Source organism: Lynx canadensis, chromosome D4 (assembly GCF_007474595.2).
Source record: "Lynx canadensis isolate LIC74 chromosome D4, mLynCan4.pri.v2, whole genome shotgun sequence".
Taxonomy (NCBI): domain Eukaryota; kingdom Metazoa; phylum Chordata; class Mammalia; order Carnivora; family Felidae; genus Lynx; species Lynx canadensis.
Genome location: NC_044315.2, coordinates 3,097,585 through 3,109,286, shown reverse-complemented (window position 1 = coordinate 3,109,286; position 11,702 = coordinate 3,097,585).

Here is an 11,702-nt window from a genome sequence, read left to right as displayed (position 1 = left end):
GCTGAGGCCACAACGCGGGGCTCAGTCTCGTGCAGAGGATGTCTCTGCCCCCTGTGCTCACTGGCCGTGATGAGTGGCTGTCGGCAGTCGGGTCCCAAACTGGGACAAAGCCGTAGAAGAGGCCCCACTTTGCGGGTGGCAGACAAGCCTCTGCGGGGCGGTGAGCGATCAACTGATGTCCCTCTCGCTTCCTCTCTTCAGAGCCAAAGAAAGGGCCGGGTCCTTGGGCTGTGAGCGCAAGCCGTTTGTGGCCAGGACGGGAAGGAGCATGTGCCGGCTCAGGCTCCCCGCGGCCGGTCCGCTGGCCACGTCCTCTTTATCACAGCGCCACCGTGCCGGGGACAAACGTGCGGTCCCCGCCCTTCCAGTCGCACACGCTTGTGCTTTCAGGCCCTAAAGTCGTTCGAAATCCGCATTTTGCCCCTGGGACCTAGAACCTGCAGCGGGTCGCGTCTCCGAGGCAACTGACTCCCACGTGCGGAGAGCACCCACACGGATGCCTGGTTTCCCCTCTGAGCCTCGTTCCACAGTCATTGGTATTGTCATTAGAGGGGTGGGACCCTTTGGAACAAGAGGGGCTTCTCTTGTTGAATTCGGCCAGCAGTGAGCGCTGAGACGCCCGGGGCCGTGAGCCTGAGCTGCGGGCCCCCAGCGGCAGGGACGGTCCCTGCAGCGGCCGCAAGCCCCCGGGAGGCAGGACCCCTGAGAGACGGTGCCCGACCATCTGGGCCGTGAGGCATATGTGCTGTCTGCTGCTTCCTCACTCCTCTGGGCACTGCCTCCTCTTTCTCAGACCCGAAGCCCCGGGGAAGCAGACGCCTGATGTCCCTCCACACCCTCGGGATCCCAGGCTCCCCCAACACGGCGGGTGCACAGAGACGGTCTCCCCCCTGCTCATCGCTCCCCCTCTGCCGCTCCCCCGTGCACCTGCTCTCCTCCAGCCATCCCGGCCCCACAGTACACTTAGCTAGCGGTCATTACCTGTGGAAGCAGGTTTTCACAATAGCGGCTGTGAGTTTGGTCATTTTTCAATTTTTACCACTTACGCTTTGTATTGTCTGTAATCTTTTTCCATGAAGAAAATAGCTTCTCCTCTGATGTCAGAGGCCTTGGTACGTTAGCTTGTCCCCTTGAGGACAGCTAGAAAAGCTGAGAAAACTGAAAAGTGGGGCCCGGGCAGCACAAAGCAAACGTGTTGGTGAACACCTCGATGGAGCTCAGCCCACAGGAGGCTGCCCGTAGTGCTGGGCTCGGCTTTTCCACCAGGCTCTGCGACCCCCTCGGAGGCAGCGTATCCCAGGTGGGGTGTAGCATAGCCCATGCCTTGGAAGGGACCCTCCCAGGCAGTCTGGTGCCCCTCTAGACCTGGACCCCAGCTCCCAGTACATCTCAGACCCCGCAGGACACCGCGATCCCGGTCTTCAGAGCCAAAGAAAGGGCCAGAACTGAACCTCGGCCAGTAGTCATGGGAGAGACATCCTCTCTGCGGGAGGCTGGTATCATCTTCTACCTCTGACTGTGTCGATTCTCTGGTTTCCAAATAGAGAATTCAGCACACAGGTGCAGCAGCAGCAGGGGAGGGAGGGGTGAGTCCCCGAAGGAGAGGGCAGGGGCTGGAGCACCAGGTGAGGCTGTGTGCCCACTGGGCTCACAGGAGGACACTCTCTGCGCTGGGCTGTGGGGTGTGGGGGGTCGTATAGGGTGGTCAGCCGGCCCTGAGTTCCCCGACGACTGGAAAACCTCCTCCCAACTCCTGATCAATCACATGTCCTTGCTGTCACCTACACAGGTGACCAGAGGAAACCACTGTCATCCTCTAAGGCATTAGCATCTTCAGGACGAGGCGAGTCAAGGTAACAGCGAGGCCAATGGCTGCCTTCTTACAAATCCTCAGGACAGCATGTTGATGAGCAAACCCCTCGCATGTGAGTGTGGTCAGTTCCTGCCGACCTCACCGAGAGCTCTCACTGGGGCTGCGGGACAGGACTGGGGCTGGGCCCCGCGTCAGCCAGGCTCATGGTACCTGGAGCACGTTAGCTTATTAACTAGCGGGGAGAAGAGTCGGGGTGGGGACCCTCCTCGCCAAAGCGGGAGCGGGTGCCACAGCCTGACTGCCCACGGCCCCTGCCCGGCCTGCTTCTTCCCCCCCCCCCCCACCTCCTCCATCTCTCCGTCCCTCTCTAGAACGCTTGCGTTCTGGCCCTTGCCCTGGTGTGAGTCAGAGTGCACGGCCAGGCAAGTCTGTGTGTGCCTTGGGAAAGGGTGGAGGGTGCTGTCCAGGAGACCGTGCAGGGCACACCCCTGAGCGGGCAGGGTCCTTCACTGTCCTGCTCCCCGACAAGTTCTAAACCCTGTGAGCAGGACCCAGCTCACAGTGAGTGCTTAAAGATTTTTGGTGAATAGATGGGTATATTATTAGATCAATTTACCTGGGTCATCAGCTCAGATCATATATATTTACTAATTTCCCTTTATATGTACTAATTAAACATACTTGCTAATTTATAATTACTAGCCAAACCTTATTATCTCTTCACCTAAGAGTGTTTACCCTCATAACATACCCCCAGTGGTCGATACAGTAAGATTTGATTTGGGGACTTGCAATGTTAGACTAGGACATTCAATCCAATCTTTCTAAAGAAGGCAAGGGGAAAAGCTGGGCCAATTATTTCTAAAGGTCTGAAGGCATCAGAGAGCTGGCCAGGAAGGGAGCAAGTAGGAGACAGAGTCAAGAGAAGCCATATTTGCAGGGACATAGGCCTGGATTCAGGCGCTTTTGCCCCAGACGTGACTGAGTGGGTCAGCAGTGCCTTTGACGTCCTGAAGGAGGTGGGGGGGGGGGGGACATGGGAGTACGAGGACCGGGGGCGCCCATGGTGATCTCCTGCATGTGGATTGGAACCCTGGGAGTAACACTGAATCACCAGTAAATGGCGGGAAAAGCAAAGACACCCCGAGGAGACCGTAGCTGGTGCAGAGACATCTGGGGGCTTGGAGAGTCACGGTTTCTGAAGTTGGGGTTAGGTGGTCTGGATTGCTAGTCAGGTCCCCCTCAGGGGGACCTGTGGGCCTCATATTATTTCTAGAAGGAATTTTTAAGGCAATGTCTAGGAAACGCTCAAATCTAGCCTGACATGGGAGGAGACGAGATGACATTAAAAGAACAAGCAGAAAGAACCAATGACAGAAATAGGCCCCCAGGGGATCAGAGATTAGAATTCCAATCTGCAGGGACACCTGGGTGGCTCCGTCGGTTGACCTCGTGACTCTTGACTTCATCTCAGGTCATCATCTCGGGGTTGTGAGGTTGAGCCCTGCGTCCAACTCCACACTGAGCACGGGGCGTGCTTGGGATTCTCCCTCTCCCTCCCTTTCTCTCTGCCCTTTGCCCACTACTCACGCGTGCACGCGCATGCCCTCTCTCTCTTTCTCTCAAAATAAATAAATAAAATATCAAAAGAACAGGAATTAGAATATGCGTCCTTGACTTCAGTCCAGGTCTTTGCCCCCCTGGACAGGGACAGCCTGGCGAGACAGTCTATGGACACCTAGTAGTGGACCCCTTCACACAAAATGTGAGCAGGTGTAACTTAGCAATGACATTCCACACCACTCCCCTGCTGTCTCTCACGCTCCCGTGACCATATGTTTATCTTCCACAATAGCCAAGTGCTTCTGCAAAGGGTTTATGCTCTTCTTCATCTTTCCCTTTCTCCTCCTTTATTTCTCTTTCTTTCTGCCGTGAACTGAATGTTTACGTCCCCACAGATTCCCATGTTGCAGCGCCCCCCCCCCCACCTCCAAGTGGGATGGTGTCTGGAGGGGCCTTTGGGAGGTAATCAAGATAAGATGAGGTGTGCCAGCGGGAGAGCCCTCACCAGAAGCGACCCTGCAGCACGCTGACCTCCAGGACCAGGATGAATAACCGTGTCGTCTGACCAGCTCAGTCTGCGGTGTTAGTTATGGTGGCCTGAGCCAAGACACCTTTTCAAACCTTTCTTTCTCTCCTTCTCATCTTTTCCCTCCTCCACCCTTCTTCTCCTTAATATTCCATCCGGTCTTACGCTCCCTTGCTCCTAATTATCTCAGCACGTTTCCCCAGGTACGGCCATCTCTGGGCCTGTGTGGGCCGGGGGTGGGGGGGTCCCCCACATGCATGCACCTCCTTGGCTTCCAGAATCTGTCCCTGTTTGGACTGGACCTGACTTGCTTCAACTCGAGTGTGTCCCATCCGATTTTCTAGATCGGACCCCAGCTGTCCAAGCATGATTTGCTCCGGGCGTTGAGTACTGCCTCCTTTTTGAGCATGGCTCCAGTCCTAACCAGCGTCTGCGGTCCACGTCTGTGTCCTTGTTAGAAGGTGGATTTTAAATGGGCGGCGATCACTTTAGAGAGCATCCCACCGTTTGCCCATTTCTTCTCTCACTTGGACTCGAAGACCAGGTGTGAGAGAGGCGCCGATATCTTCATTTCCAGGGCGGGAGCGCCAAGGTTTGCAGACCTGAAGGGCACGTGCTCAGGGTGAACAGGCAGCTCGGCTGGAGTGGGAGGGAGCACCGGGTCTCCTCCAGTTGATGAGGAAGAAGCGTCTCAGTGAATCACACTGGCCCTCCCAGAGCCAGCATTGGCCAAAAAAGGTGCGATACTTGCCTATATTTGCCAAGAGCCTAGAACGTGGAGTTTTCAAGAAGACCTGTTGTCACGTTGTTCTGTGACCGGAGGATCAGTGCTGTGGCAGTAAAGCTCCAATAACTGCCTGGACGGGAGCCCTGACGCCCAGATTCCTGTGGTGTAAATGCTCCCTCCGTGGCCCACCCCAAGCTGCCTTCATGACGTCACTGGGGCCGAGGGGGGCAGAGACGCAAATAGCCCATCGTTATATTCTTTCTATCCCACTAATCCAACGGAGGCGAACATCCCCAGGAGCATGGATAATAGTAAAACAATTGCGAAGACATGTGAGTGTTTATTACCTTGGTTTCATACGATTTAATTCTAAGTTTATATCATCTGTTTTTTCATGACGGCTGTGTGTAACAGCCGACTGGTGACTTTCCTGATAATTCCACCACGAGCCGGCCCCGGCACGCCATTGGCTCCGCGGGCAGCACGAGCCGGTTCCAGCACGCCATTGGCTCTGAGGTCAGCACGGGCCGGCCCCGGCACGCCATTGGCTCCCCCGGCAGCACGAGCCGGCTCCGGCACGCCATTGGCTCTGAGGTCAGCACGAGCCGGCCCCGGCACGCCATTGGCTCCGCGGGCAGCACGAGCCGGTTCCAGCACGCCATTGGCTCTGAGGTCAGCACGGGCCGGCCCCGGCACGCCATTGGCTCCCCCGGCAGCACGAGCCGGCTCCGGCACGCCATTGGCTCTGAGGTCAGCACGAGCCGGCCGCGGCACACCATTGGCTCCGCGGGCAGCACGAGCCGGTTCCAGCACGCCATTGGCTCTGAGGTCAGCACGAGCCGGCCCCGGCACGCCATTGGCTCCGCGGGCAACACAAGCCGGCCCCGGCACGCCATTGGCTCCGCGGGCAACACAAGCCGGCCCGGCACGCCATTGGCTCCCCCGGCAGCACGAGCCGGCTCCGGCACGCCATTGGCTCTGAGGTCAGCACGAGCCAGCCCCGGCACGCCATTGGCTCCGCGGGCAGCACGAGCCGGTTCCGGCACGCCATTGGCTCTGAGGTCAGCACGAGCCGGCCCCGGCACACCATTGGCTCCGCGGGCAGCACGAGCCGGCCCGGCACGCCATTGGCTCCCCCGGCAGCACGAGCCGGCTCCGGCACGCCATTGGCTCTGAGGTCAGCACGAGCCGGCCGCGGCACACCATTGGCTCCGCGGGCAACACGAGCCGGCCCCGGCACGCCATTGGCTCCGCGGGCAACACGAGCCGGCCCGGCACGCCATTGGCTCCCCCGGCAGCACGAGCCGGCTCCGGCACGCCATTGGCTCTGAGGTCAGCACGAGCCGGCCGCGGCACACCATTGGCTCCGCGGGCAGCACGAGCCGGTTCCAGCACGCCATTGGCTCTGAGGTCAGCACGAGCCGGCCCCGGCACGCCATTGGCTCCGCGGGCAACACAAGCCGGCCCCGGCACGCCATTGGCTCCGCGGGCAACACAAGCCGGCCCGGCACGCCATTGGCTCCCCCGGCAGCACGAGCCGGCTCCGGCACGCCATTGGCTCTGAGGTCAGCACGAGCCAGCCCCGGCACGCCATTGGCTCCGCGGGCAGCACGAGCCGGCTCCGGCACGCCATTGGCTCTGAGGTCAGCACGAGCCGGCCGCGGCACACCATTGGCTCCGCGGGCAGCACGAGCCGGTTCCAGCACGCCATTGGCTCTGAGGTCAGCACGGGCCGGCCCCGGCACGCCATTGGCTCCCCCGGCAGCACGAGCCGGCTCCGGCACGCCATTGGCTCTGAGGTCAGCACGAGCCGGCCGCGGCACACCATTGGCTCCGCGGGCAGCACGAGCCGGTTCCAGCACGCCATTGGCTCTGAGGTCAGCACGAGCCGGCCCCGGCACGCCATTGGCTCCGCGGGCAACACAAGCCGGCCCCGGCACGCCATTGGCTCCGCGGGCAACACAAGCCGGCCCGGCACGCCATTGGCTCCCCCGGCAGCACGAGCCGGCTCCGGCACGCCATTGGCTCTGAGGTCAGCACGAGCCGGCCCCGGCACGCCATTGGCTCCGCGGGCAGCACGAGCCGGTTCCGGCACGCCATTGGCTCTGAGGTCAGCACGAGCCGGCCCCGGCACACCATTGGCTCCGCGGGCAGCACGAGCCGGCCCGGCACGCCATTGGCTCCCCCGGCAGCACGAGCCGGCTCCGGCACGCCATTGGCTCTGAGGTCAGCACGAGCCGGCCGCGGCACACCATTGGCTCCGCGGGCAACACGAGCCGGCCCCGGCACGCCATTGGCTCCGCGGGCAACACGAGCCGGCCCGGCACGCCATTGGCTCCCCCGGCAGCACGAGCCGGCTCCGGCACGCCATTGGCTCTGAGGTCAGCACGAGCCGGCCGCGGCACACCATTGGCTCCGCGGGCAGCACGAGCCGGTTCCAGCACGCCATTGGCTCTGAGGTCAGCACGAGCCGGTTCCAGCACGCCATTGGCTCTGAGGTCAGCACGAGCCGGCCCCGGCACGCCATTGGCTCCGCGGGCAACACAAGCCGGCCCCGGCACGCCATTGGCTCCGCGGGCAACACGAGCCGGCCCGGCACGCCATTGGCTCCCCCGGCAGCACGAGCCGGCTCCGGCACGCCATTGGCTCTGAGGTCAGCACGAGCCAGCCCCGGCACGCCATTGGCTCCGCGGGCAGCACGAGCCGGCTCCGGCACGCCATTGGCTCTGAGGTCAGCACGAGCCGGCCCCGGCACACCATTGGCTCCGCGGGCAGCACGAGCCGGTTCCAGCACGCCATTGGCTCTGAGGTCAGCACGAGCCGGCCCCGGCACGCCATTGGCTCCGCGGGCAACACAAGCCGGCCCCGGCACGCCATTGGCTCCGCGGGCAACACAAGCCGGCCCGGCACGCCATTGGCTCCCCCGGCAGCACGAGCCGGCTCCGGCACGCCATTGGCTCTGAGGTCAGCACGAGCCGGCCGCGGCACGCCATTGGCTCCGCGGGCACCACAAGCCGGCCCCGGCACGCCATTGCTCCGCGGGCAACACAAGCCGGCCCGGCACGCCATTGGCTCCCCCGGCAGCACGAGCCGGCTCCGGCACGCCATTGGCTCTGAGGTCAGCACGAGCCAGCCCCGGCACGCCATTGGCTCCGCGGGCAGCACGAGCCGGCTCCGGCACGCCATTGGCTCTGAGGTCAGCACGAGCCGGCCGCGGCACACCATTGGCTCCGCGGGCAGCACGAGCCGGTTCCAGCACGCCATTGGCTCTGAGGTCAGCACGAGCCGGCCCCGGCACGCCATTGGCTCCGCGGGCAACACAAGCCGGCCCCGGCACGCCATTGGCTCCGCGGGCAACACAAGCCGGCCCGGCACGCCATTGGCTCCCCCGGCAGCACGAGCCGGCTCCGGCACGCCATTGGCTCTGAGGTCAGCACGAGCCGGCCGCGGCACGCCATTGGCTCCGCGGGCAACACAAGCCGGCCCCGGCACGCCATTGGCTCCGCGGGCAACACAAGCCGGCCCGGCACGCCATTGGCTCCCCCGGCAGCACGAGCCGGCTCCGGCACGCCATTGGCTCTGAGGTCAGCACGAGCCAGCCCCGGCACGCCATTGGCTCCGCGGGCAGCACGAGCCGGTTCCGGCACGCCATTGGCTCTGAGGTCAGCACGAGCCGGCCCCGGCACACCATTGGCTCCGCGGGCAGCACGAGCCGGCCCGGCACGCCATTGGCTCCCCCGGCAGCACGAGCCGGCTCCGGCACGCCATTGGCTCTGAGGTCAGCACGAGCCGGCCGCGGCACACCATTGGCTCCGCGGGCAACACGAGCCGGCCCCGGCACGCCATTGGCTCCGCGGGCAACACGAGCCGGCCCGGCACGCCATTGGCTCCCCCGGCAGCACGAGCCGGCTCCGGCACGCCATTGGCTCTGAGGTGAGCACGACCCGGCTCTGGCACGCCATTGGCTCCGCGGGCAGCACGAGCCGGCTGCGGCACACCATTGGCTCTGAGGTCAGCACGAGCCGGCCCCGGCACACCATTGGCTCCGCGGGCAGCACGAGCACGAGCCGGCTCCAGCGCTCTGTCCGCTGTGTTGTCAGGACGAGCCGGCTCCAGCGCTCCGTGGGCTGCGTTAAGGCGCTCGGAACCAGGAGACACGGGAGCAAAGGTCAGGTCACAGAAGTCGACACCAGTCCAGTTGTTTGGGTTGGTAGTTTGGGCGGTTTCTGCTGCAGCGCACCACGTGTAATCGCACAGGGCGGGCGCTCCTGCAGGGGAATGGCTCAGGGCGCCTCCCAGGCGACACACGCCCAACGCCTGCACAGCTCCCCCTGGGAGCCTGGGCGCCACCCGCAGCCTCTCTGGCCTCAGGCTCCGAGGTTGCGCCCCCTCGCTCAGGAAGGGGTGGAAAACTGCGCCCCGGGGGAAGATGAGAACAGAAATTACCGACGTAGAAATCAGACCTGGAATAGAAGCTTATGAAAAAGCCGATTGAGAGGCATGAATTGCCACTTAGGTAAATATTTACCCATCGTGCGCTGCTTATGTTTGTGATCACCGTGATTGCGTGTGGAAGGGCTTCACCGGGTGTTTATGTAAAACACTCAAGAGCTAGTGATACAGCCATTTGTGATTTTAATGAAGTGTTCAGAAGCGTTTGAGTTTGCAATCAGCGTTTCAAATTTTAGGGACACCTGATCTTTGATGCACCAGCTGGAGAGTGGTGCGTATGGAGAGAGGTGGTTCTCAAAGTCTGGTCTCTGGACCAGCTGCGTCAGCATCACCCGGGGACCGTTAGAAATACAAACTCTCAGGTTCTGCCCCAGACTTGCTGACCCGGAACCCCCGCCAGACTCCCGCCGGTGTGTTTCAGCGAGCCTCGGGGGTTCCAGTGCATGCTCGAGTTTGAGAACCGTTGCTCCTGGGGGGTTGATGATGACTTCAGGTAAGTAAACTAGATGTTAGGTAAAGCGCAAAAGGTACGGGACGGCCCTTTTCACGCACTTAGCCTCTCGGACGTCAAGGGGTCCGCCATGGTCACCTGGAGATTTCTCCCAAGCCTTTGGTTCTCTGTTAGCCCTCATGACATGTTTCCTGACATCCATAAAGTGCAGGATGGAGCACGTACCACAGCGGCTTCCTCCCCAGCTTTGGGGAGTGGTGGCGCTCCGCCGGGAAGGGCCAGCACTCAGACCCCCTCAGGGCTTGGTCCCTCTCCACCTCCCTCAGCCTGTTCAGAGCACCGCGAGCCCTTATGTCCCCTCAGCACCTCGCAAGGGGCACCGGGCACTGTGGAAAGTCAGTGTTTCGCTGTGTGCAAAGGGTGTATAGCTGTTTTGTGTGTGAGTGCGCGGGGAGGGGTGTGTGCATGGATGTGTGTGTGGCTCCTGGCGCGTAGGATGGTGTGTGTGCATACCCGCGTGCGTGGCGCGTGCATGCGTGTGTGTGGTGTCCGTTTTAAACCCTGTGTCCTTGGAGAGGTGCTGCTGGGCAGACTGGTGGAAGGGGAGACCCAGGACAGAAGAGGACACAGCGGGTCTGAGGGCCGTGATTCGGTGACCACCGTGCTTGCCATGACGGTGCCCTGCGGAGTGACACGGTCCCCAGGGGAGCGGCCTGTGTCGCGGGCAGACGGCTTCCATCCTCAGCCAGGGGCCGGGGTGGGTGCTGGGCAGGACATCCGTGTGTGACCCAGCATCCCCGAGACCTCGACACGGCCCCACGTGGCAGGAGAGGGAGACTGAGGGCCGGTTCAGGGCCAGGTCCACGTGGTTTCCTTGCACGTCCGTGAGGGCATCTGGACTTCTGCCAGCCTTGGTTGGTTCTTGGGGCTTGGCCTCCTCGCGGCCACACACCCCGTCTTGCTTCTCTGCCCAAAGCGGGCACCCGGGGCATGCCCTGCGCCGGGCGGCTCTCCTTCCTCTCGTTCTGGACGGAGCACCGCAGACTCACGCTTGAGTGAAGACACCCTTTGTGGCTGCAAACCCCGCCCTCAGCGACTTGCTGCTTCTCCCCTGCAGGTTGGTGGGACAGAGCGCTGATTCCCAGGGCGAGGGTCTCCGGGAGAGCACGGACCCCGTGGCCAACAGCCTCGGGGCTCGTTCCCACAGCCCCGCATGCGGCGTTGGCTGAGCCCCAAGTGACCTGTGTGTGTGCAGGAGACTCCGGGCCCGCTAGCGTTTTCCTCATCGGTTCCCATCCTTACGCTTTGGAGAAGCGAGCCCCCCCGCCACCTTCGGAGCAAAATTCTGTTTGGGGCTTGCCCTCTGTCTTCTCCCTGGATTGGCTGTGTTCTGAGTGCACGGGGCAGACTAAGCCAAATCAGCCTCGCTTTCCCTGCGTGGACTTTCCCACCGCTCTTGTCCTCAGACAGCCTTTCCCCATACCGAAATCGGTGGTCTATTAACTGCTTGTCCGTCTAATCGTTTTGTGGTGTGGCTAATACACAACTAGGTTTATTTTGGTGTGCGCAGCACAAGACAGAACTCAGACGGATCTCCTTTGCCTGACTACGTGGCCGACACCCTCACATCATTTGTCAAATGATCCACTTTTCGTTCCTTTCTTTACCATTTTTTTTTTCCAGAAGACCAGCATAATGCACACACACACAGTTCACCCGTGCCAAGCATACTGTTCAACGCATTTTAGTAAGTTTGTGGATTTATGTAATTCTCACCACATTGCAGGTTCAGAACATTCCCCCCCCCCCCACCAGACATGCTCTGTGTCCACCTGCTGCCTGTCCTCGCTGACACCCGCACCCCCAGGCAACCCCTGGTCTGCTCTCTGTGTCTGTGAATCTGTCTTTTCTGGGCGTTCTGTGGCCGTGCAGTCATGCTGTACCCAGCCCTGTGGTCCTGGCCTCTCCCACGCATTGCATCACCATTTTTCAGGTTTATCTGCGTTGTAGCGGTCTGTTCCTTTTATTTTTTTTTTAATTTTTTTTTAATGTTTATTTATTTTTGAGACAGAGACAGAGCATGAATGGGGGAGGGTCAGAGAGAGGGAGACACAGAATCTGAAACAGGCTCCAGGCTTTGAGCGGTCAGCACAGAGCCCGACGCGGGCTC